Source organism: Anabrus simplex, chromosome 1 (assembly GCF_040414725.1).
Source record: "Anabrus simplex isolate iqAnaSimp1 chromosome 1, ASM4041472v1, whole genome shotgun sequence".
Lineage (NCBI taxonomy): Eukaryota > Metazoa > Arthropoda > Insecta > Orthoptera > Tettigoniidae > Anabrus > Anabrus simplex.
In genome coordinates this window covers 840,646,275-840,673,802 of record NC_090265.1, presented here as the reverse complement: position 1 = coordinate 840,673,802, position 27,528 = coordinate 840,646,275, and the positions used below count along the sequence as shown (strand labels likewise).

The window sequence follows — 27,528 nt, the reverse complement described above, 5'->3', positions numbered from 1 at the left end:
CACACCATGTTAACGTCCCTCGATGAGGTGATGATAGCTGGAACTGGATCGTGTAGAATTGCTGCTCGTTAAGGTGATTTTTCGCACACGGAAAATTCACTTAGTGCGAGTAGTTATCACTGACACTGTCATTTACTGTCGAACACAGTTTATGGCGTAATTGAACTTTAAGACGTTAAATGAATAATCACAGTCCTTTCTGTATGAAATACTATTTAAAGTCGTTACTGAGAATGTCCATAATTACTCAGTTCACAATTGAAAAAGGCAAATCACAGTCTATAATCACAGTCTTTAAACACGGTCATTAAGTCACTAAGGATTATTTTCTGATTATCTGGTTATTATAACGTCATATTACCTCAGAAAAAGTTCTTAGTATTCACCCAGTTTACTACTGTAAGTCGTATATTAATATGGCATGAACACAACGTGAATAAAGAAACACAGTTCAATACTCGAAAAGAAATGAGTTCTGGTATTTCTACACGTTAGTTTCTGTTCATTGTAGTTCAATATTATGTAAAGTAAACTAAGTCTACACGTAATGATATACTCTGTGAACGTTAAATATTTGGTATTTGCACTTCAATAAGTTCACTCGTATTATATTCTCAAATGTCTTTAGAATTAGACTGTAGTCGCGACGTGATATACTAAATACAGTGCGATGTCTTACATAATTTTGTCGGCGATATAACTTTGTATTCCGAAAACGCGACGGCAAGTACTTTCACCATGACTTTGCGGACATACGAGGGTCGGTCTCCCCTCTGTCTCACTCACACATACATCTGTGTACTCGTCCTTGTACTGCTCTGCTCTGCTTGTTAGCCTTGACATATATACCGGCGCTGGGAGGGGTGGTTCTCTTGGTCATGTGACCGTGAGTGCATAATCTTCTTAGACTTTAAATTATAACTCAACAACCATGGGATGGATTAATTTGAAATTCACAGGGATTAACTTTTATGACGTCCGCTACAATTCAGCATTTGTCCCGTTGAAATTGGTTAAGGCGTTGAAAAGCTTGTGAAAAGAAAAATTCTTTTCGAGAAATATCTCTAGGGGAGGTGAGCTTCGAGCGACAGGTGACGTCACTTGACTTCGCCTAGTGTACTCGTGGAGTCTGGCACATGCTGGAACATTCCTTTGCTTAGCTGTTCGTACATCAGACGGATATTTTATGCTGGAATAACGTTTCTTTCGATTGATATGGGCCAGGACATAGGCTTTCCTGGTACAGTATGTATGTATGTACGTGCGCATATCACGAGAAAACAGCTGAAGATAATTTAATGAAAATCGGTATATAAAGTCGGGAAATAAGTCACTACAATCTAGGCCATAAATAATTGTGTTCGTGCTGAGTGAAATTGTAGTTTAGGGGAAAGCCTAAAATTTAATTCTCACATATTGGCCCTAACGATAAATACTACATAATTAAAGTTATATATTATTAAATTTCCTATTGTTTATGTCTTATACATTTTTACTGCACCAGCTGTGATAACAGAGATATTCATGAATTTGGATTTTTGTTGCTAAGTCCATATAAGCGCCGAGGTACGAGAAAATGGGTGAACAGAATTTAATGAAAATCAGTATGTGAAGTCGGTGAATAAGGAACTACAGTCCACGCTACAAATGATTTTATTCACCCTGTTTGAAATGGTAGTTCAGGGAAAGGTGCCAAAATTTAATTTTTAATTACTAATCTAATTGGTCATATCGAAAAGTACTACATAACAAGAGTTATAGAGAGTTATCAATGATATGTGTGAAAAATGGAATCAGAGATAAGGCTATTTGCAGATGATGGTATTCTGTACAGAGAAATAAATAAGTTACAAGATTGTGAGCAACTGCAAAATGACCTCGATAATGTTGTGAGATGGACAGTAGGCAATGGCATGATGATAAACGAGGTTAAAAGTCAGGTTGTGAGTTTCACAAATAGGAAAAGTCCTCTCAGTTTTAATTACTGCGTTGGTGGGGTGAAAATTCCCTTTGGCGATCATTGTAAATACCTAGGTATCTTCACAGGAGTAATCAAATAAATATGATTGTAAATTAAGGGTACAGGTCTCTGCACATGGTTGAGGGTATTTAGGGGTTGTAGTAAGGATATAAAGAAGAGGGCTTATAAGTCTCTGGTAAGACCCCAACTAGAGTATGGTTCCAGTGTATGAGACCATCACCAGGATTACTTGATTCAGTAACTGGAAAAAATCCAAAGAAAAGCAGCTTGATTTGTTCTGGGCGATTTCCGACTAAAGAGTAGCGTTACAAAAATGTTGCAAAGTTTGGGCTGGGAAGACTTGGGAGAAAGGAGACAAGCTGCTCGACTAACGCTTCTCTTTAAGTGGTATGTTCCGAGCTGTCAGTGGAGAGATAGTGTGGGAGGACATCAGTAGACGAGTAAGTTTCAGTGGTGTCTTTAAAAGTAGGAAAGATCACAATATGAAGATAAAGTTGGGGTTCAAGAGGACAAATTGGGGCAAATATTCCTTTATAGGAAGGGGAGTTAGGGATTGGAATAACTTACCAAAGGAGATGTTCAATAAATTTCCAGTTTCTTTGCAATCATGTAAGAAAAGACTAGGAAAACAACAGATAGGGAATCTGCCACCTGGGCGACTAACCTAAATGCAGATCAGTAGTGATTGATTGATTGATTGATTGATTGATTGATTGATTGATTGATTGATTGATTGATTGATTGATTGATTGATTGATTGATTATTTATGTCATTCGGTTTTACCGTACTGACTATAATAATATTGTGAAGATGATTATAAGAATGAGAAAAAAGTCATGAAGGAACGATCGCTTGAATAATAACACAAGAGGGAATCATAAAAGTAAGGAGGACTCACTTTACATCAGATGCTCTAATATCGCAGAGTCGGAAGAAAACTAAACGGGAATGCCTGCAATATAGACAGCTCATAAAGTTGATCGACAATAACATTACATTGACCATTGTTTGTTGTGATGTGCTTTGTTTATTCTGCTGCCATTTATCTCCAATAGATGGTATTACTGCTGCATATCTAGTATAACAGCCTCCTTGAATATTGGCGGGAAACAGCTCGGGAGTTAGATCTCTCTCTTCTTTAGCATGCCATTCCTCTGGTTCATAAATTTTCTGATACTACTGGTACGTAACACACTGGATCATCATAGTATTCCAGCTATTTGATCCCTACATTGAGGCAGTGATTGGAATGAGCAGTGTGCACACTTAAATAGAATAACCACATACCTACTACGTTGGTGTAGCAGGGGGAGAGGTTATACTACCACGTGGTGCGTCCCAGGTGGCGGAACTAGCTTGCCGGCGGACTTGAGCGAAATAAAATAGCTCTCATGGACCAAACACACACCCCTGTGTGTGGGGGACGCAGGCGAAGAATACACCCACGGTATTCCCTGCCTGTTGTAAGATGTGATTAAAAGGGGCGACCTAGAGATGTTCGAATTAGAACCACAAGACTACTTATAATTAATACCACCATGCGGGGTCGCTTTTACTTGCGCATAGTACCACTATGTTAGGTACACAATAGATTTGTGATTAATAGCAACACTGTGTGAATCAAGGTGAGTTTTACAGTACCTGTGATTAGTACCACTTTATGAGCGACACCCTGGGTTTGCCTTACCTATGGTTAGTAGCCACTATGTGAGGAACAGCACATTTTGAATTCTGGTCAGTGGATGATTTTGGACTTTTAAATTGTCGTTACATTTCGTTGCATTTTGTATCATTAGGGGCCGATGACCTAGAGGTTAGATCCCTTTTACAACAAGCATCATCATAAATGGAATTATGACACAGGAGTGTTAGTGGCTGTCTGCGGCCTGGTCATTCTAGCTCTGGAACTTTGAACTGTTAGATCGACACTGTGGTACTTTTCTTTAAAAGTGAGAAAATGTGCTGTTTTTCATTTTATCAAATATTTCGTATGACAGCATTACTTTTAATCGTGACATTCGTACTGACATCATTGTAACGACCTATGTTGACTTCAGTTGAGAAAACTATAAGGACAGTCTTTTCTAGAATTCCGTAGCGAAGCACGGGTACAACAGCTAGGTATTTGATACAAATAGCATTGTGCTTCGCATAATTGCACGGGCGCTTGATGCGATATATTAATCTATGCATTTGCTAAATAATGGCATTTAAGTGCATGACCGATACATACGTGTGGAGCATAAGTTCATACTATTTTCGGAAGGCTTATCAGAGACCTATCATCTCATTCACATACTTCCTGTGAGGTAATAGAGGTGTGTCATTTTCAGCCTTGTAGCCTCGTTATAGCAACAGTTGGGCTTTGAGACAATAAGTGTTATAAATACATCATAGTATTATATTGCGCAGGACATGTAGAATAAGCAGTTTTGACCAATTGTATCCTGATTTCTCCTGATTTTCATATCAAAATCTCCTGATTTATGGTTTTGTAAAGTTGGCAGGTATGCAATACAATGATTCTTTTGGCAAAGAACACTGGCAAGCGCAAAGAAGGTACTATGGTACCTGAAGGGTTCTTCTGATGTGGGAATCACCTTTGGAAGCAATACCAGTAATTTAACTGGCTATGTAGATGCTGATTGGGCTGCATGCATCAACAATCGCATATCATACACTGGCTTTGCCTTTACTATGTATGGCAGAGTCGTATCTTGGGAATCCAGGAAACAATGGACAGTGGCATTGTGCTCAATGGAGGCTGAACATATGGCCATGAGTGAAGCTTCAAAAGAGGCAGTGCACTTACTACAACTAGCAAGGGAGATAGGCATTAACAGCATGTCGACTGTACAGCTATATAACAACAACATTGGAGCGCAGAAGCTTGCTGGAAATCCTGTTTTCCACTTTCGGACTAAGCACATTGATGTGCAACATCATTTTGTACGAGATGTTCTTTCATCTGGGGACATTCATCTCGAATACTTGTCAGCTGAGAAGATGCCTGCAGATATATTAACCAAGGGACTACCAAAGGATAAGCACCGGAAGTGCTTCGAATTTCTGGGTGTCAGAAGACTGAAACGTTGAAGCTAGTTCAGCCTTCGAGAGGGGGTGTTGAGAATATTTATATATATTCATATGACTCTGGCTGAGCCACCATCTACACACTATGGTTTCTTTTTCCATTCTGACACGTCACGATTGTAATCTCCATGTCTATTGTTTTCACTGCATCCATCTGTGATTTATGTATGTAATAAATCGTGTCATTCTAATATAAACCATGCTGACTTTATTACTTTCTGAAACATTGTGCCTTTTCAACATTATCAAACTTCGAACAGGTTAATAAATCAATGTCTCTTACATTAAATTCATCTGTAATGTTCATTTCCATCCAATCTCTCTCACTTATTTACATTGAAATTGCCCTGAAATTAGCTAAAGTATCATTTATGTTCAACGTTAATCGGTTATAATAATGGATTTAAACACTCTTCTCTTAAGTAAAAAGGTAAATTAATTTACACAAACACTTGCTCAACTTATAACATATCAATATCTGACTTATCCCTGTATGAAGCTAGCACAGCTTATTAACATGTCACTTCATGGCTTAATTTCTTTCCTTTGGATTTGTGGTGTTATCTCATGCTCATGCATAGTTTCTCAAGTTGTAGGATATAAGATAAGTTTCCATTTATTTCAGCTCAAAATACGCTGACAATACCTAAATTTAATCCATCATCTATCATAATATCTTAGAATTAGCATTCATGTGCAATATAACACAATTACAAAGTATCCTCTAACATGTATCAACTTAAATGCATCTGAATAGAATAATAAGATCTTACGTAAGACAACTAATGTTATGGGCAGTTCATTTCTGGAGACCTAGACCTTCACCTAATTTTTAATCACATACAGTAAGCCTGGTTCGCTGCATAACCTTTATTTGTGCCTTGGTTTGCTTATAAGAATATAGCTGTCTACCTCAAGTTCTATCTTACTTGTTCCAAGTCTAATAAGTTGCTTGTTCTAAGAGGGATATGCTTTTATTCGATGACTGTGGCCTATCTTCCTAATTCTTACACATTAACATACATTGTATTAACTTTACAACATTTGATTACTCGATAATCCTCATAACTTCACAATTCAAAGCTCCTGTAATCCTCATTTGCGTCATTCTTTCCATTAAATATTCAATACCTTCCATTTCTTGCTTCAACCCGACGTAGAATACCTTTATATTTACTCTTCCATTCATTTCCCACTATCGTAACTCATCTATCTTCATTCATATTTCCTGAAATCTATACCTCTTCTTAATGTTAATAACCTTTTTCGATGCATTATTACCTTTCTATATACAGTATATAAACATTCTCAATTGGATCCTAAGCTTGTCAATACATCGTAACCTTTCTCTTCTCTGATGTTTTAATATCACATAACCTTCCTTAACACAGTCAACGTATTCCCTATATATGCGTTTTGAATCACATTACCTTCAATCATGACATTACTACTTGGAATATAGTTAACTTCCAACCTATTCTTATAATAAGAACTACAGCATTGGTTATGGCTCAATGAAACTTAGGTTGAATCTTGCTTGTTCAGTAGTTTGGGATTTGCTTATATGTTAAGGAAGACTGCCTGACTCCTTATAAATCCATCTCTAGTGAAGTTAATCGCGAGAACATCTAGCACTGGTTTTTTTCTGACGACTTAAGCGATACCACACCTAACTTTCAATCACATGAGGTCAATACAAATATTATCTACTAAATATGTATATTTTTATTAGAAACTTATCTTATTCCTGATGCCTGGGGACTGGCCCTAGGTCTGCTCCTTCTCCTTCATCTCTGAGCGATGTCCATGTTTAGTATCTGGTCCTGCTGTCATCCACGGTATGGGATTGTCTTGGTTTGGCTCGGGTCGTCTCATGAAGTCCACTTCCTCATCTTCTTACAGATTCGCCATGTTTCGGTACTCGGTCATAGAATCATAAAATACAATAGGAATCAGCTGACGTAAGACAAACATCTCTAAAGCCTTCCAAGTAATTAATTCATTTTCTTTATGAAGTGCTTGGTTTGGTCTCTCTTATAATATCAGATTCTGCATATATCTACTGCCTTCACAAATTTTATGTTGGATATTCTTCTTTTAGTAGATTTTGGTAATGCTAATGTGTATTGCGATCTATTTATTCCTTACAGCTGTCTTGATGTGTTGGCGTCTCGTGGCTAGTTGATCTTCCGATCTTGTTATTGATCTGCATTGATATTATGCATTTCTTATGTATCTTTCATGAATATCTCGTGTTGAATTAATAATTCAACTTCACTAAGGTATTTTAATATTCTTCTTCTCTTGACGTTATTTCAATATTAAACTTGCAGCTTCACTTCTGTACTTCTGTATGCCAAGATTTCCAGTCATTATTTCAATTTTTCTCTTCAACAATTCGAATCTCATACTTTTGTTTTTTTATACACTGCCTTCATGATAATGTCTATTTCCGTATGGTATTAGCCTAGACTTGTGAGATTACTATGACATTTGAATCTGCTTAATTTCATCGCGGAAAATTTATTTTACTCTTACTCGACCGAAATATTACTTCTCTGAATACTGCAGTGGTACACTCCTCACACTCCTGCTCTGTTTCAGAACCACCATCGTGCTCTTCTACTTCATCCTCTGATGTGATGTCACTTTCTTCTCCAAAATCCTCATTCAAGAAGTCTTCATAATCATCCTTTTCTAAATAACTCGTTATTTCAGAAAGATCCACAGGATTGGTCAGATCATAACTTTCTTCAGCATTTTTTCCAGAAAACCTATGAAAAATTAAAAACAGAAGCAATAATTTCATGATCGGGTGCAATGTGCTCGATAGGCCAGGTTATGAAATACTTGTGTTTTTATAATTATTTAAATATTCTTACACTGCTTAGTTATGAAATGAGTAAGATAATCTATTTTAATAAATAAATCTTGTTAAAATGTACCTTACATAATATTGCAAAATCAGGCACAACATGCATGGAAGATCACTTTGGTCACAACGTGCATTGGGGAAGGCTCGATGTAAACTGACTTACTCTTTCAAACAACACTAAACAAGACACAGCTACTTGATAGCGCTAGTGGTACTATCCTATAGTTAGCAAGGAATGAGATAGAATGTAAGCATTGTCCTATTAGATCAGTTTTGTCTGATGGAAGGTTAACACTAGAATGGCCAGAGCGGTCATTTTGACCGTTAGCGAATTTCAAGGTATTTCCACGCTCGTAATTTTTTACGCACGAGGTTGTGCTTTTGTGACTTTTAATCCTTTAGGGTTATGTATATTCACGCCAAAAATTACATCCGTAGATGATAAGCGAACACCGATATTGTCCGTTATACCTAAGAAGTCCATAAGCGGTCATTTTGACCGCTTCACTTCCTTGATACGGAGAGCTCTATTATGCTCGCTGCTTGCTTCCTATGATTGTGTGATATATTTGCAAGTGGCGCTATAAGGTCGTATGATGTAACTAAATAGCAGTGGTCGTGAGTGGACGAGTTAGTGCCTGTCCTTTGTGTTGTATATTGCGTAATGGCTCGGCGTCAAAAACTTAGTCCTGTTCAATTATTAGCAGAACTTGAAAACCTAGGAGAAGACGAATCAGGTGACGAAGATACATTATAAGATATAGACGGAATGAGTGACGATGAGGATTTTATACTTCAACAGTGTGATAATATGTTACATAGTGATAGTGATTCGGCTAATGAAAATATGCACACAGTGGACTTTGCACCTACGATAGACGCAGTTACTCCGTCAACCAGCCGTGTTCAATCTTGCAGCAAAGGACGATTCCTTAGGAGCGGGCAACCTGTTCGATGAGGAAGCGGACGAGTTGGGAGGGGCCATGAACTGGTAGTGTCTCCTTCATTTTCACCAGGGAATCAGTTAGGTGGTAAGGATGGAACAACTATTTGGACTGTTATCGGCAATAGTGGGAACCCCCCTGGAAGGATGGCTGCTCAGAATGTACTAAAAGAGGCAGCGGGGCCTACTTCTCACGCTAAACGTAATGTAGAGACTAATAGCAAGGTTAGTGTCTGGCGTTTATTCATTGACGCATCCATGTTGAAGCATATAAAGATTCGCGCAAAGACCGAAGCTCGTAGACAGACAATGGATAATAATTGGTCTATTTCTTTGGAGGAATTAGTTGCTTTTATTGCTTTGTTACATGCCCGTGGAGCTCATAAACTTACTAGTCTAGCTGTAGATCATATGTGGTCTTCTTTATGGGGTCCCCCTGTTTTCACTAACACTATGGCAAGAAACAGGTTCAAAGAAATCCTAAGGTGTTTGCGCTTTGATCTCCGTAAAACTAGATCCACTCGTTTGCAGACAGATAAATTTGCTTTGGCGTCGGCTATTTGGAATAGACTTATTGAGAATTGTTATGCGTGCTATTAATCAGGAGTGAACGTCACAGCTAATGAAGAACTCTTCCCCAGCAAAGCTTGGTGCAATTCACGCAGTACATGGCCAACAAGCCAGATAAATTTGGCATAAAATTCTGGGTATTGGGAGACGTTGATGCTAAGTTTGTGTGCGGTGGGTTTCCTTATCTTGAGAAGGACGAAATGCGACATACCAATGAGTCACTGCCTGAAAATGTCATGAAACTTACCTCATGAAGGATGTGACTTGACCACTGGTAACTTCTTTACATCGGTAAAGTTGGCTGAGAGACTGAAAGGGAAGAAAACTAGTATTGTTGGAACAAACTATCAAGTGAGGCAGGAAATCCTGGAGTCAATCAAATCACTACGTATGAATGTGTATGAGACTGTCGTACTTCAGAAGGAAGATCACACTGTTCTCACAGTATATCAAGGAAAAGTGAAGAAGAATGTGCTTCTGCTAAGCACGCTACAACCGAGCATTCAAGTCAGTGAAGATAACAAGAAGTTCCCTAGTACTACTGAATTTTATAACGGAACTAAGTATTGTTTGGATGTAGCTGATCATTTGGCGCGTAAATACACCACTAGAGCTGGACGCCGAGGGTGGCCTGTACATGTATTTTACAACGTACTTGATCTAGCAGCAATAAATTCATGGATTACAAGAAAGTTACTAGACAGAGAATCTCTCGACGCGATTATATTCTTGAAGTAATACAAGAACTAAGATCTGATTTTGTGAACACAAGATCCCGGTTGAGTGAACTCCCTACACTTCAGCCTGAGCCTCAGATTCAGGTTCAATGTGCCAGTCGTAAGCGACAACAATGTCAAGTGAACTCCAATTGTAAACAGATCAAAACCTCTGAGACATGTTCTTCGTGCAACATAGTAGTCTGTGGAAAATGTTCGTGTAAGGTAATAACTTGCATAAATTGCTTGTCAAGTGCCTAAATAGGATTGTAAACAAATAGAGACTGTTATTTTTATCATAAATTTTCACAAAGGCATTCAGTAGCAAGTCCGCAAAAATATTTCATTGCTACCTACTTGAAATGAGAGAATAAGAACAATTATTAATATTTATCAATGGATTTACCTGTATACAATACATCCCAATGGTTAACTATGTTGTTTTAAAATAAATTATTGAACAATCGCATGTTTCCCAGATCCTGGATGCTAGATATGTGTCAGTAAGCGGCAGCGGTCAAAATGACCATCTGCGGCCTTTATAGGCATGAGGAAAGTTCGGCCGTTCTAGTGTTAAATGAATAAATTAAAACAAAGATAAAAAAGACAACTTCCAAATATCCAGCAAGATGGAATCTTTTCATATAATTTACAAACATACACAGTTCATGGTGTGGGTTTCTGTAGTCATGTCCTAGTTCATGAACCATGAACAATGGCTGAGTGGCCTAGTAAGTGGTCTAGAGATTCCAGTTGCTATGGAATGGGAGTGGGCATCTCGGGCATATTCTGAGTCATGGCACTCCTTGTGCTCAGGTGGCTAGGACTATACACTCCACCAGTGGTCCTTAACCCGTTAGAGGAGAGATCCTCATTTGGACTACGTGTGAGTAAGGGTAGCTTCCTGCTTCACAGAATTTTCACTGAGCACGCTTAGAACATATGATGTCGGTAGGTAAGAAATCCAAGATAATTGACATCACTCATATGAATAATAAGACATTAGGCTGTTGTGTTAGCAGGAATATTTTCAGATGTTTCAAATTCTAAACAAATATCAACAGGAGATTCTTTTATCAATTCTTCATGATAAGAGCAGTTTATAACTACAATCGGTGCTTTATTTAGCACCTTAGGTGCTAAATTTATTATAGTTAATATTAATATCAGACTGGGGATTCTAGGGGCTGATGACCTTCGATGTTAGGCCCCTTAAAACAACAAGCATCATCATCATCATCATCAGACTGGGGATACAAAGCTGGAACAGGTAGATCATTTCTAGTATTTAGGATGTGTTTTCTCCCAGGATGATAATATAGTAAGTGAGATTGAATTAAGGTGCAGTAAAACTAATGCAGTGAGCTTGCAGTTGCGATCAACAGTATTCTGTAAGAAGGAAGTCAGCTCCCAGACAATCTTTACATCAGTCTATTTTCAGACCAACTTTGCATTACGGAAGTGAAAGCTGGGTGGACTCAGGATATCTTATTCATAAGTTAGAAGTAACAGACATGAAAATAGCAAGAATGATTGCTGGTAGAAACAGATGGGAACAGAGGCAGGAGAGTACTCGGAATGAGGAAATAAAAAGGCTAAGTTAGGTATGAACTAGATGGATGAAGCTGTGCACATAAACCGGTTACAGTGGTGGGGTCACATGAGGCGAATGGGGGAGGATAGGTTACCTAGAAGAATAATGGACTGTGTTATGGAGGGTAGGAGGAGTAGAGGGAGACCATAATGACGATTGTTAGACTCAGTTTCTAACGATTTAAAGAAAAGAGATATAGAACTAAACAAGGCCACAGAACTAGTTACAAATAGGGGATTGTGCGGCGATTAGTAAATTCTTAGAGGCTTGCAGACTGAATGCTGAAAGGCATAACAGTCTAAAAAGCAGATGTGTGTGTATGTTACAAACATACATCTTAAGGTCTATATAGAATGTGTTAAGGCTAGGAATAAATCTATGGTGTAGTCTGTTGAGTTGGTAGTCTTCCTGCCTAGTATTTGAAGATTTGGGTTTCAACAGGACAGGCAGAGAGCGTGGGAAATTCCTACCACCCCTAGTGTACAGCTACAGGAAGGGCAAAAATAAACAGCTATAAGGAGCTGTACTTTCACTTGCAGTGTGTGCTTTGGTCTACGTTAACCCCTCAGCATGGTGGATTTACAGTGGAACCTCGGTATCTCGAATCACCTTGGGTGCTAAATTTATTATAGTTATCGAAATTTCAAAATATAGAGAATACTGACTGTGAGCATGTAAAGAACATACAGTGAAACCTCGGAATGCGAGTAACTTGGTCTACGAGTGTTTTGCAAGACGAGCAAACATTTTAAATAAATTGTAACTTGATAAGCGAGTGAGGTTCTGCAATACAAACGTCACGTGTGCCTAGGTTTTCCCCTCCCCTGTGCCTTTGTTGAATGGATGAACGAGGTCTTTGGTCCTGTAGTGAAGAAATAACTTTCAGAAAATAATCTGCCGCTCAAAGTCTTGCTGGTTATGGACAATGCTCCTGCTCATCCTCCAGGCCTTAAGGCCTTGAGGACGAGGAGAAATCATTTCCCCATCATGAACTACCTGAAGATCATCAATAAAGCCTGGGATGGAGTGACCAAGAGAATCTAACTTCCGCTTGTGGAAAGCTGTGGCCTGACTGTGTTCTTGGACGTGACTTTGAGGGGATTGTTGGTGAAAATAAGCTGCCGATTGTCGATGAAATTGTGTCCTTAGGGAAGACCATGGGGTTGGAGGTGAATGACATGGACATTTGAGAGCTGGTGGAAGAACACAGCCAGGAACTGTCCACCAACGAACTGATGGACTTGCATTGCGAACAACAGGAGGAGATTATGGAGGAGATCTCGCGCAGGGAAGAGGAGGAGGAAAAGTCAGTGGAATCTCTCACTTCAACTGATATTCGGGAGAAGTGCAAAATGTGGGAAACGGTGCAAAATTTTGTAGAAAAACAGCACTCGAATAAGGCTGTAGCAGTATGAGTGATGAATCAGTTCAATGACAATCCGATGTCACATTTTCATGAAATCCTCAAAAAGAGGCAAAAGCAACAGTCATTGGACAGGTTCGTCGTTAAAGTTGCACAAAAAGGAAACAATTCCAGTGCGCCAACAGACAGCAGTGATTTCGTTAGTGAAATTCGTGCTACACAGTAACTCCTCATGTAATCTCTCGTCTCCCTCACACCAACAATGATTCTATTCTAAGGTAAAATGCAGTTTAATTTGTTTTAAGTTATATTTTGTTTCAGAAATGATATGTGAATAAATATTTTTGTGTTGTGGACAAATCATATCCGCGTTTCAATTGTTTCTTATGGGAAAACTTGCTTTGATATACGACCGCTTTGGATTACAAGCATGTTGCCGGAACGAATTATGCTCGCAATCCAAGGTTCCACTGTAATTGAATCATGTGTATCTACGGGCTTATACTGAATACATTATTTTTAATAGTATTTAAAATTATACAAACAAACTCTATTTTATGGCATCACTTTAATTATAACCCTTATTTTAGTAACTTTTTAGAAGACAGGATATAGTACACACAGCAGTGAAACAAGAAACATACCTCAGTTAACACCTTTGGAAAAAATCTGTTAGTTTCTTCTTTTTATTACTGTTAACCTTCTTTTCTTCCACATACTTTTCAACAATATTTATTGTTGTGAAAACACTGTCATTTACATTCGACTGACTCTGTATGTATGATTGAAGAATAGCCAGTGCACTTAACACCTGGTCTGCTGACGGTACAGGATAATATTGGGAATATTCTTCTTCTCCTTCTTGCTCGATAGCAGCGTTGACGGTATCTATAGGAGGCTTGGCCACTATAACGTCAGAGTCCACATTTTATGTAAGCCTCAAAATCAGCTTTGCAGTTAGCAAGCTGCTGATACAACATCCATTCTTCAGGAACAAGGGTGACTTCTTCCTCTTTATGTTCTGAGGCTCCTGAGACACCTTTCAAAAATCCTGCTTTGCGGAAGCTGTCTACAATTGTTTCCTGCTTCACATCAGTCTACGATTTACTCAGCATTGTTATCGACTGAAGTAGATTAATGCCCATTAATGACTCATCAGATTCAGTTCCTCTCAGAATTATCTGAACAGCCCTCTTCTTATTGAAATGCTTCAAGCTTTTAATCACACATTGGTCCATGGGCTGTAGTTTGGATGTTAAATTCAGTGACAAGAAGACCACGCGCACTGCCATTAACTCCTGAACTAACACCTTGGGATGAACAGAGCAGTTGTCTACATAAAGGAGGATTTTCCTCCCTTCACGCTGAAACTTCTCGTCAATACCGTGCAGCCAAGATTCGTAAATGGAGCTTGTCATCCACGCTTTCGGGGCTTGATTTTGTACGTGACCTGTAATTAATTTACACCTGAGAAGCTTATGATAACTTACGATTTTCCAATTAGTAGAAGTTTTAGTTCTTCAGTTTCCGTAGTATTAGTTCCCAACGTCCCTGTAATACTTTTCCTTACTTGTTAACTGTTCCTCACAAACCAGAAATGCCATATTGCACAGTCCATGTTGTACAAATTTTGAGTTCTAGATAGAGCCCTGCACGGATGCGGATATGCGCAGATATCAGCTAAGTTAGTGTCTTGGCAGATGCAAACTCTATGGCTGTGCGGATAATTTTGCTGATAATTTTTTCAATAATGTTTATTGATTTTCACTCAGGTATACTCTTATTTTTGCTTGTGGTTAGGTGACCCTTGACAGTAGTATGGGAGAATGGTGATATATAAAGAGCCTTGAGCCCATAAAGCTGTAAATCTGACCTAAGCCTAACTGGTTCCTGTCCACAATTAGTGCAAGGAAGGAATAAAAGTCAATAGGTCGGTAGCTGTTGTGAGAGAAAATCCCTCATAAACCAGTGACTGTAGGGGTTCTGGTGCCAGGTATCAGGCCTAGTATATGATGTTAACAGATCTATCCATTTTAATACCTTGGGTGTGATATACTGTAGTTAAATATTTACAATATTTGTGGATAACCACTTGTGGATACAGATACCATTCACGGGTGCAGATGAAGGAAAAGTGGATGCGGAGCGGATGCGAATAATATTTTGTATATCCGCGCAGGGCTCTATTTATAGAGTATTTTTGCTTCAAGGGAGGAAATGTTTGCTTTGAGAAATCGAGAAATTAGCGAATTTCGAGTAATAGAGAAATAAATACATGTGAAAAATAGGTCATACGGCCGGGAAATTCAAGTTACTTCGAGATACTGAAAGTTTGAGATATCGAGGTTCGATTGTAAATGCCTGGTCTTCTCTCTGCTGCAGGAGGAGTTCTGAGCACAGTGTTTAAACTTTCTCAGATTCATTAAAGGCTTTCTTCAAAGCAACAACTTTGGTACTATTTTACAGATTTCAATAAAACTTTCACATGAATGTTTAAAAAACTATTATTTTGGAAAATATGAATATATCTTACCTTAATAGTTGACTTTGGTGTGGAACGTCTCGAAGCATCCCTCAACACAGAGACCTGCTTCGCAGTCTGACCCCAAAACACTGTCTCTTTCCGAATTTTCTGTTTGTAACACACGACACGTCATTTGGTTGTCCTACTCTTTCCCTCAGTTGGTGGGATTTTCTCAGGTAAATGCCTTTCAGTGAGACTGGGCACATTTTTGTCCGAAGAATGATGTCCAGGCGCTTTTCTTTCAAATGAACCTGAATGTTCCACACGCAGTTCCACCCTAAATTTCAAATGATCTGCTCTAGTTTGGGGTGAATTTCTCTGGCAAATGATCATTGCATTTAGAATTGCACCATTCTTTAACTTCCTGAGTAACTTGATGTACCAGCTGTCACCTTTTTCCTCTCTAAAAGATAGCCATGAAGTAGCTGACCATTCAGATTGACTCCACTCTTGTGATCATTATAGTCGGCAACCGAAACAAGCTTTTCTTTTCCCTGACCTGCTTTGTTTTCTTTATGACAGTTTCTACCCGATGGAATGTTGAAATCTTTGTGATATCTTCCTTATTACATCACTTTTGAACAGAAACCCAGTCAGAATGCCAAGGTATAATTTCCCCCTTCTTTAGTTTTGTGTTGATTACGTCTTTCGGACGTCCTTTCTGTTGAGGTACAAAGTTCCTACACAGTAAGTTTTCAGTAATTTTATCTTATGTGCCAAAGCAGTTGAATTATAAAAATTATCCATCCACAACGTGTATCCTTTGTTGAGAAGTGGCACCAGTGATAAAACAATAGCATTCGTTTTTGTTGTGTCTGTTGATGTGTGTGTTGTTTCAGATATGGATCTTTGCCTGTGTACAGGGTTATTACAAATTATTGAAGCAATTTCATAAATTCACTGTAGCTTTATGAATTGACATATGGTTACGAAACTCAACAGTCATGTAGAAAAACTCAAAAAGTTTTGGTCTGCTGAAGTTGTACTTCAGATTTCTGCCATGAGAGCGCAGCAGAAGTGAGCAGTGTGCAGTGAGACAAGATGGCGACAGGAGCTGAGAAAGCATTTGTTGTGCTTGAAATGCACTCACATCAGTCTGTCATAACAGTGCAACGACACTTCAGGACGACGTACCACAAAGATCCCCAACTACTAACTCCATTCGGCAATGGCAGGTGCGGTTTAAAGCTTCAGGATGCCTCTGTAAGGGGAAATCAATGGGTCAGCCTGCAATGACTGAAGAAACAGTTGATCGTGTGCAGGCAAGTTTCACGCGTAGCCCACAGAAGTCGATGGTGAGAGCAAGCAGAGAGCTGAACATACCATAGCCGACCGTCTGGAAAATCTTACAGAAACAACTAAAGCCGAAGCCTTACCGCTTACAATGCTACAAGCCCTGACTCCCAATGACAAAGTCAAACGTCTTGAATTTTCTATGTGGTTGCAACAGTGTATGGAAGAGGATGAGTTTAGTATGAAACTTGTCTTCAGTGATGAAGCAACATTTTTGGTTAGTGGTGCAGTGGACAGACACAATGTGCGAATATGGGGGGTAGAGAATCCTCATGTTATCGTGCAGCACATTTGAAATTCACCGCAAGTTAATGTGTATTGTGCAGTCTCGCGGTTTAAAGTGTACGGCCCCTTTTTCTTCTGTAAAAAATCTGTTACAGGACATGTGTATCTGGATATCCTGGAAAATTGGGGTTATGCCGCAACTGGAGGACAGCGCAGACTTCATCTTCCAACAGGATGGTGCTCCACCCACTTCCCTTGTGATGTTCGTAAATTCCTAAACAGGAGATTGCTAAACCTATGGATCTTTCATGGTGGAGCTGATGATCATCAATTCATGTCATGGCCTCCACGCTCTCCTGATCTAACCCCATGTAGTTTCTTTGTGTGAGGTTGTGTGAAAGACTCTGTGTTTACACCTCCACTCCCAACAAACCTGCCAGAACTGCGAGCTTGCATCAACCATGCTTTTGAATCCATTGATAGGGGCATGCTGCGCCAAGTGTGGGACGAACTTGATTATAGGCTTGATGTCTGCAGAATCACTAAAGGGGCACATATTGAACATTTGTAAATGTCGAAAAAAAAACTTTTGGTGTTTTTCTATGTGTGTGCAAAGCCTTGTGACAATGTCAAATAATTATTGTAGAGCTTTGGAATCGCTCAAATCATTTGTAATAACCTTGTATATTATAAATTATCAAAGATAGCCTGAACTTGACTCACATAATTTGTACGATTTTATACCAAATTTAGCAGTTTTTAGAGGTATACTTTGCCTGAAAGACAACCTATCCCGCAACAGGATTAGTGACTCGTCAACTGTGATGTTCTGTTCTGGTAAATACAAAGTCTGGAACTTATTTTTAAGGTAGGACATAATTGGATAAATTTTGAAAACAGCTGTGAGCTTGCATCTGAGAGATAGTGGGTTCGAACCCCACTGTCAGTAGCCCTGAAGATGGTTTTCCATGGTTTCCCATTTTCACACCAGGCAAATGCTGAGGCTGTACCTTAATTAACCTTTTAAGTGCTGAGTTACCAGTTGACTGTTTGGTACCTCAGTGCTGAGTTTTTTCACTCACATGTAAAAAAAATTGTAGAAGCCTCAATTTTTAACTTATCAGTGGGAGGATTAGCTTAAAATGTTTATAAATGTTGGTTGTTTATAAATCTAAATACACATAGAAAAGCCTACACTTATGTTCAATATTATTTTGAGAAAAAACAAAATTACACTTATGTGCCCATGGGTGCATTATCTTTATACAAAGTAAAGAGCCAAAAATAATAATTCCTAAAATCTGTAGGCAACTAATACATGTAAATCCTTATAAGTATATAAGTTGATATTTTAAAATACTTTCCACACCTGGAATGTGGTGATAGTTAAATGTTTTCTACTGGTTGTTTGTGATGCCGAATTGTTCAATTATCTGCACCAATTCCACTAGCATAAAAGTTTCTAAAAAATCAATGATTTTCGGGTTGTCATCAAACACTACTTGGCCTTCAGAGCCTGTCAGTTACCTGAAACTCTGGTGAAGAAAAGTAATCCATCCTCCACGAAATTAGCGATAAAATAGCTTTTGTACTCAATGTGTTTTCTTCTTTCGTTTAGAAGGAGGCTCCGTTTCTCTCTCACATACGATATTTTCGGTACTCTCTCTGTCACTTTCACTTTCAAAATCGCTTAACAATTCCTTAAAATGATTATCTCCATCATCACTTTCCGCTGTGGTTAATAAATGAAAGATTCTGTGATCCGAAATAACATCACTGCAAAAGCAAATAAATTGTTGTTCCGCCATGTTTGTTTACATCACAGATGAACTCCAGAGACGTCTAAAAAAAGCTCTGTAAGTTACTTCCCGAAGCAATAATCTCTGATCAGTTAGTTCTGCATAATGCCCAACAGATGGCAGAACATGTCAGAGTTCAAATTCGCACTCGAAAATGAACCGGGAAACTCAAAAAAATTAAAATTCTCGCGCACCGTCTATAGACGGACGTAGGCTTGGTGGGCCGGCCGCGTCAGCCCGTCTATAGGCGGGCATAGCACTCATCGGGTTAAGGCCACACTCGTTTCCTTCCCATTCCTATGCCTTTCCTATCCCATCGTTGCCATAAAACCTATCTGTGTTGGTGTGACGTAAGACAAATAGCAAAAAAAAAAATTTAACTGCTAAATCACAGTATAGTACTCGCACGTACTGTGCGAGCAGTGCGCAATGTTCACTGCATGACAAGCATTGCTCGGCACTCCACGCTGATAGGTTAAACAGTGCAGTGCATAGTGATAACAAGCATTCTTTTTGTGTGTCTTTGGCATTTTCCTTTACATTTGAGATTATAATTGTGTATTTTGTTTCTACTGTGTTTAATTGCTGTTGTGTGTTTACTTGGAGGAAAGAAGAAGCCAATGCATTCTGATATGAAAGAACTGGTGTGTCATATTTACTGTATGTGTATTTTGAAAGTGAATACAAGAATACAAAATATAGTAGACCACTAATTGCTGAGCAGGCTGTCTCTGTGGTTAGGGGCACGCAGCTGTGCATTTGTATTCGGGAGATAGTTGGTTCTAACTCCACTGTTGGCATCCCTGAAGAATGTTTTCCATGATTTCCCATTTTTATAGTAGACAAATGCTGGGGCTGTACCTTAATTAAGCCCGTGGCCACTTCCCGCTCCTACATCTTTCCTTTCCCATTGTCACCATAAGACCTATCTGTGTCAGTGTGACATAAAGCCAATTGTTATAAAAAAGAAAAAGGAACCAGTAATTTTTGATAGTAATATGTGGGAAAGGACAATTAAAGCTACAAGACTGTCTAGGAGTGTCATAGGAAATATTTTACATAGGAAATACACAAAGAGTGTCATAATCACAAAGGCGCACACACGAGATGCTGTCAGTTGTGTACACTGTTTTATTTACAAATTATATACACATTATACACACATAATGAACCTCCATCTTGAACAAAACACTTGACTAGAAGAAGAAGAAGACTGCTATATTAGCATGTCAACCAACTACCAACACAACAAAATCGCAAAGTGAAAAAGGTGCATTGTTCTGGAATCTTATCCTGTGTTACACAACACTACATCAGATTTATACATCATAATTACAGGTAAAAATAAATTATATACTACACTAGTGTCCACAAGATAAGCATAATCACTAAATTATCACTGCCTGATAGGAATGTCAGACGGGTTGCTGAACAAACGGAAGCTGACTCGCACACCATATGTCACACAACTTGTCCAAGAAAACAGTGTCAGAAGGGTTCTGATAGCTAAGGTACACCTTTGATAACAACTAACAAAACTTGGCAGTGTCTTCCACAACAAAATATTCTGTTAATGGGGTGTATGGTTACCCCTATTGGCCACACATGCTTTGCAGTGACGTGGCATGCTCTCTATCAGATGGTCCAAGAGCTCTTGTGGCAGTCGATCCCATTCCTCCGAAAGGGCAATGCGAAGGTCTTGGAGGGTCCTTGGTGGAGGCTGACGGGATGCAGTTTGCCTCCCCAATGCATCCCAGGCATGTTCTATAGGATTTAGATCTGCAGACCTCGCAGGTCAGTCCATGCGATGAATGTCTTTCCCAGCCAGAAATTCATTGTGCATTATCGTCCATTAAGAGGAAGTCTGGACCAACCGCACTTCTGAAGAGTCGAACATGTAGTCTCAGTACCTCATCCCTGTATCTCCGAGTGTTAACAGTGTTCCTCGGACCACCCATGAAGATGTGCAGGTCCGTACGGCCATTTAACATGATGCCGCCCCACACCATGACTCCATCACCACCATACCGGTCCTGTTCCACGATGTTCCTGTGGTTGTATCGGCTACCCGGTTCTCTCCAGATTAATGTGTGATGGGAATCGTTCTGCAAACTGAAGCGGGACTCATCTGTGAAGAGCACATGCCTCCATTCATTCATGGTCCAGTTTCGATGTTGACAGTTCCACTGTAAACGGACCCGTCTCTGTGCTGAGTGAGCGGGACGCACACCGCTGGACATCGGGCAAACAGCCCTGCTGTTCTGAGCCTCTGGTACACAGTTTGCCGGGAAACGGCAACCCCTGAGATGGCTGCAAGCTCCGCCGACAATTGTTTTGCAGGTGCACTCCAAATTCGTCGGACAGTTAAGGCTAGATATCGGTCCTGCTGTGGGGTGGTTACCCTTGGTCGACCTGGTACTGGCCTACGACTAACATCTCCTGTGTCTCGAAATAGTCTCCAAAGCCTGGAAATGACACTTTGTGGCACATTCAAGGATACGGCGACTTAGGTCTGTGTCTGGTCTGCTTCCAGGCGGCCGAGTATTCTACCCTGCGAAACAGGGTCCAGATGGCGTTGTTGTGCCATTATGTTGTCACGTTCACCACTAGGCTACACTCCGCACACTAAAACAAGGCAAACACGACTGAGGGAATATGGGACGGAGACACTGGCTGTGTTTACCTTGCGGTTACGCCGCTAGTCAAAGTAGGGAACACTCCTTTCCTATACAGAGCAACATGAACAGCTAGTAGGTGCATATGTCGTGCGATTTGCGATCTATTTCCTGTTGCCCTGCTTACTCGTAACTTATGCTTAACTTTTGGACACTTGTACATTACTTACATATTCTTACATTGAGTAAAATCTTATTAATATACATACAGCAGATGTGTCGTGACAAGAGTTCTTCTCTTTAGATCCATCTTAAGCAGTAAGACTAATTTTGATCATTATTTATCACGACACATCGTGACAACTCATTTTAAGACTGTACAAGGGCGAATTTGTTGCCAATTTAAATGACATACTGGCTGCCTGTGAGGGGAAGTAAGTATTGAAATTAGTCTGTGGTCTATTTGGAAAATTATGTGTAACCTTGGGTTCCGTTATGTAACAAAGGCTTGCAATAGTAAGTTTTTAATGGAGCACACTGATATTGTAGCCATGGGGGATGATTTTTTGTATAAAATGAAAGACATAAGTAAAACAGGAAGACCCTTAATAAATCTCCATTAAACATTTGTTAATGTTAATCTCACGGGAGACAAAATGTGGATTATAATAATAATAATAATAATAATAATAATAATAATAATAATGAAAGGTTGAAAAGTACCCATTGGAAAGGGGTCTCGTATAATCTTATTTCATCATAGCAGTGGTTTTGTAGAAGACACACTGCTTGTTTTTCTGCCTAAATCTACCAAAGACTACCTCGAGGAAATGGATTGTGACAAATTCTTGAAGTGGTTCAAAGAGCAGTTAATCCCCAATATACCACCCAAATCTTTTATCATGATGGACAATGCAAGTTATCGCTCCCACTAACTGGACAAAGCACCCACATCAAACAGCTCTGAAGTCCAAATGCAGACATGGTTAAGAGAAAAATCCATTCAGTTCGATGAGCACATTGTAAGCCTAAATGATATGAACATGTACAGTTATATAATCTGTGATTCAGAATGTACAAAATGGATTAAATTGCAGAAGAAATTGGGCATAGCTAATATGTCTGTACCATTGTGAATTAACCCTTTTGAGCTTATATGGGCATATGTTAAATACATTGTACAAAAAAGGAATACCAAATTTACTATGAGACGTGTATTACAAATATTTCAAGATGTGGTAAGTTCGATTACTACTGAACAATGGAAAGATGCATGCCAGCAAGTGAGAAAAAAGGATTTCAACTGGGAACGTGATCCACAAACCAACAGAATCACTGATCAGTTCATCATAAACTTAAATGCTGATTTTGATCAGCCCTCCACTTCATTGTAGAGATGCAAATAAGATAATGTAAATACAGGGTCATCGAAAAAAGTACCCATGTTTTTTAAAATTGCTGCTTCAAGTAGGATACATATTGAGAAGAAAGCTGGAAGTTAATTTTACATACCTTAATAAATTTCTGTATGTGCTCCATTATTGGTACGGGAGACAAAGTTGATAGTCGCTTTCTTGCCTCATACTCTGGCGCATGTCTGGAGTGACTTATGATGACAGCAGTGATCCTTTGTCTGAGATGCACTAAATCACATATGTTCTCACCATAAATAATGTTCTTAATGTATTCCTCAGAGAGGAAGTCCATTGGAATGAGATCGGGGCTTGTACGCAGCCAAGGATTACCGAGCCGCCTCTTTAGAAACTGAGCATTCAGTGCATTGTGTACATTTGCCCCATCTGAACACTTCCAGAGTTAGCAAACTATGCTTCACCCTTGAGTCAGACAAACATATCTCTCACTGTAATAGTTAGGTAGTTTGACATCGATCTATCTGCAGTTCTTTATTTTATTGTTCAACCCTACTATAATACACTATTTACATGTGACATAAGTGTATCAATATACATTACGATACTGCTGTTCATTAAATTACTGTTGTAATTGCAACTAACGATTTCCAACTGACCATATCTTCCGATTGCGAATGATAAATTTCATGTAGGTTCCATATTGACTTACAATTCTTAAGTATTAATTCTAAAAAGAATTTGTATCTAAACATTTATGGGTCCACCTTTCCAATACAGCAGTTGCATTGAAAAGATGGTCCTGTAAATACAAATTATTTTCAGAATTAATATCTAAGAATATCTAACCCCGCAACTCCATGGCACTACAGCCTTGAAGGGTCTTGACCTACCAAGCAACGGCTGCTCAGCCCAAAGGCCTGCAGATTATGAGGTGTCATGTGGTCAACACAACGAATCCTATCGGCCCTTATTCTAGGCTTTCTAGACCAAGGCTGCTATCTCACCATCAGATAGCTCCTCAATTCTAATCACGTAGGCTGAGTGGACTTCGAACCAACCCTCAGATCCAGATAAAAATCCTTGACCTGGTCGGGAATTAAACCCGGGGCCTCTGGGTAAGAGGCACACACGCTAGCCGTACACCACGGGGCCGGCTAAGAATATTAATGATGGTGATCCATTAATAATGCACCTGATTCCTTGGCTGAATGGTCAGCGATTAGGCCTTTGTTCAGAGGGTCCCCGGTTTGATTCTCGGCCGGGTCGGGGATTTTAATCACATCTGCCCTCTTTATATTCAGACAACACACCACACTACCAACCACAACAAAAACACACAATAGTGATTATACCCCTCCGTAGAGGGTTAGCTTCAGGAAGGGCATCCGGTCATAAAACTGGGCTAAATCCACATGTGCGGCACAGTTCACACCCACGACCTCACATAAATCTCCATCTGGCCTTGTTGAACCAATTTTTTACATCTTCTATCACTCCTCCATTTCTAATAATGCTAGAAATGCTAAAAAGTTCTAGAGAGTGATAAGCTTAAAAATTAAGATGCTTTGTTACATCACCACTGTTTAGAAGGATTGTGCACCAATGCTTCATTGCCCAGATGATGAATATACGTGCTTTATGATCAAATGAACTGTTTCGTTCAGTCCAAAATGAATCCCCTGGTATTCATAGCTAGGTATATAGCTTTCTTATTATTATTATTATTATTATTATTATTATTATTATTATTATTATTATTATTATTATTATTATTATTATTATTTAGTGTATGATGTTACAGTTGACAATCGAGTATAGCTAGACTATAAATGTTCGGGACATACATATGGGAGGAATTAGGAGAGCCTGAACACATTCCCTCCCTCCAGACCCTAACAATTTACATAGAACTTAAATAATTATTAATGTGCATCTAAAATTTCTTATCGAGTTGGCCGTCCAGTTAGAAGTGCACAGCTGTGAGCTTGCATTCGGGAGATAGTGGGTTCCAACCCCACTGTCGGCAGCCCTGAAGATGGTTTTCCATAGTTTCCCAACTTCACACCAGGCAAATGCTGGGGCTATACCTTAATTAAGGCCATGCCCACTTCTTTCCCATTCCTAACCCTTTCCTATCCCATCTTCACCATAAGGCCTGTCTGTGTCGGTGTGACGTAAAGCAACTTGGAGTTGTTTTTTTTTCTTTTTTTAATCTCTTGAAATTAACTGTATGACACCCCTCCCAATAACTGTCAAATTTACAGCACTTTTGAAATAAATTATTGTACTTTATAAAAATGTTTATTTCTAATGTTTATGGTAGTTTTGGATCAGTGCTCACAGTATTTCACATATTTACTGTAATTCATGATCCTTTCTTCTTTTTTTTCTTTTTTAGGTGTGCCCTTGTGCCTTCTTCTTGAAGAATTTGAAGAAGTGTGGTTTATATGATTATTTTCATGTTGATTTGATGTTACCTAGAGATTTTTTATTGGGGTAACTTACTGTTACAGTCAATATTTGTACCTGATATGAATATGAAGGTACATTTCCTATTTAAGAGATAAGATTTTACTTGTTAATTCATACTTGGCAGATAATTAGTTTTTTTAAGAGTTTTATCTTCAAAGAGAATGAATGTTGTTTTGAGAATAGATTATCTGGTAACTAAAAGTGAAATTGCCAGAAATTGAACAATTCTTATCACACTGTATGGATCCTGGTTAGATGTCAGCTTTTTCATCACAGGATGCTAGGTTTAAACAATGCATGTGAAATTTCTGCTAATTTATTTTGTTTTGTTTCCTGCATTTCAATAATGATACAGAAAAAATATTTTTGTTTAATCACTCTCGACTACCTTTACCAGCCAATCCATTCTTATATCTATCACTAGGGCCTAGATTTTTAGGTGGTATAAACCTTCATATTAGGTTTCTTGTATGCTTAAAAGAGAGCCATTGATGTCTTCTAAGAATGTTTTCATGGCCGGATGGTTAGTATGTTCCATGGGACGTTTGCGTACCAACACTGGCTTAGGCGAAAGTTAGAATTATTTTCAGGATTGCCAACTGTGGATGACATAAGTGTTTGCTTACTCTAGATGCTGGACTAGCTACACTACACTACACTACACTAGCAATGAGTGCAGTTGCAGATTTGTGCTGCTCAAGCTGGGATTTCTGCTCACATTTAACCTTTCAACTGAGCATTAATTTTCCGAGTGTTGCATACTTTTTTAATGCCAGATAATTTTTCATCACTAAGAAGGTGTTAAAATATTGTCAATGGTTTGGGATTATCCCCAAAGTTAGCATGAATCACACTATTGCCGCTAAAATCAAATCGTTGCACAGTCCTCCAAACATAACCCAGTCAGTCTGAATGTCTTGAATTTCTTCACTTTCGTCTTCACTTTTATTGCAAAGCAAGAGCATTCGCTCAATCTCAGTGCTAAATTACTTTGTTTGTTTGCACTCGGAGGTTTTGGCGCAGAAGCCATATTGCTTCGACTGCTGATCACACAGAAAATGTATGCACAGCTACATGAATTCTACATGGAATGTGATATTCCATTGAAATAAAATGTAGTACTTTGTTGCAAAATAAAGCAAAGAGATGTTGGAAGTATCTGTAAACTATAAACTTCTGACGCTTATAAGCGGCTGATGCATTCTAATAAACACATAAATTTTGATGACGCTTATAAGCGGTTGACGCTGGGAAGGGGTTAACGTGAAATAAGAAATGTAAATCTTAGGTATACTTAAGTAAGCATACTAGGGTATTGCAGTGCAGTTTTTATATTAGTTATGGGAAACTTACTTGCTTAGAGCATGCCTGACAGAAGACTACTTGACCATCCGTAGTAAAGTTTTGATATGTAGCAATCCATTTTTCAATTTAGGCATTGTTTTGCTACAGAGCAATTAATGTTAAAAAAGCATTGCAGCAACCATTCACCATGCTTTTTGTCAGCTGAACACTGTAGACGACTGTGGAGTAGTGGTGGAAATAATTTTACGGTAAGTTTCAATGGAAAAATATTGTTTTAAGAAGAAACAGCTATTTAGGTTATTTTAGGTGTCAACTCATTTAGGTATTTTTAGATACAATAAAATTCACATATTCTGCTTCAAGAGTGAAATAAATACAGTATATATCTTGAAATTTATTAATTAAATAGTGAGGAAAAAATGAGATTAAAACCTAAAAATCTGGGCCCTGCTTATCACTATTTGACCCACCGTATGATGTATTTTAGAGGTGCGGTCAGGCAGCCCACGATCACTTGATGCCCATTTTTTTCATTGGGCCTGTACAGCCTGCATGTGACTCGGTGTGTACGTGTACTTACACACGAACTGTGTACGTTTGAATTCAAGCCTGTTTGCACAGTCCTCTACATCCATAATCCTTGTCTGAAGATTTCTTGCACCTTCATTATATTAATAGTTATTATGAGAACAGTTTTTTAACCATTCTGTTCTCCTAGTATTGCAGGTATTTTAACATATTTCTTTACCAATATGTTACAACAAAATTATTTCAAGTAATTGTGAG

General features: G+C 38.8%; 1 protein-coding gene across 1 annotated transcript in view; it reads left to right on the top strand.

Annotated features, from left to right (window-relative positions):
* LOC136857612 (ATP-dependent DNA/RNA helicase DHX36) overlaps positions 1-25,853 on the top strand; it is a 294,182-nt gene extending 268,329 nt beyond the window's left edge. The window contains exon 19 of the mRNA XM_067136394.2: positions 25,364-25,853. The gene's annotated coding sequence lies outside the window, so the exon portion shown is untranslated. The remainder of the gene's footprint in view (positions 1-25,363) is intronic.
* Positions 25,854-27,528: the final 1,675 nt, after the last annotated feature.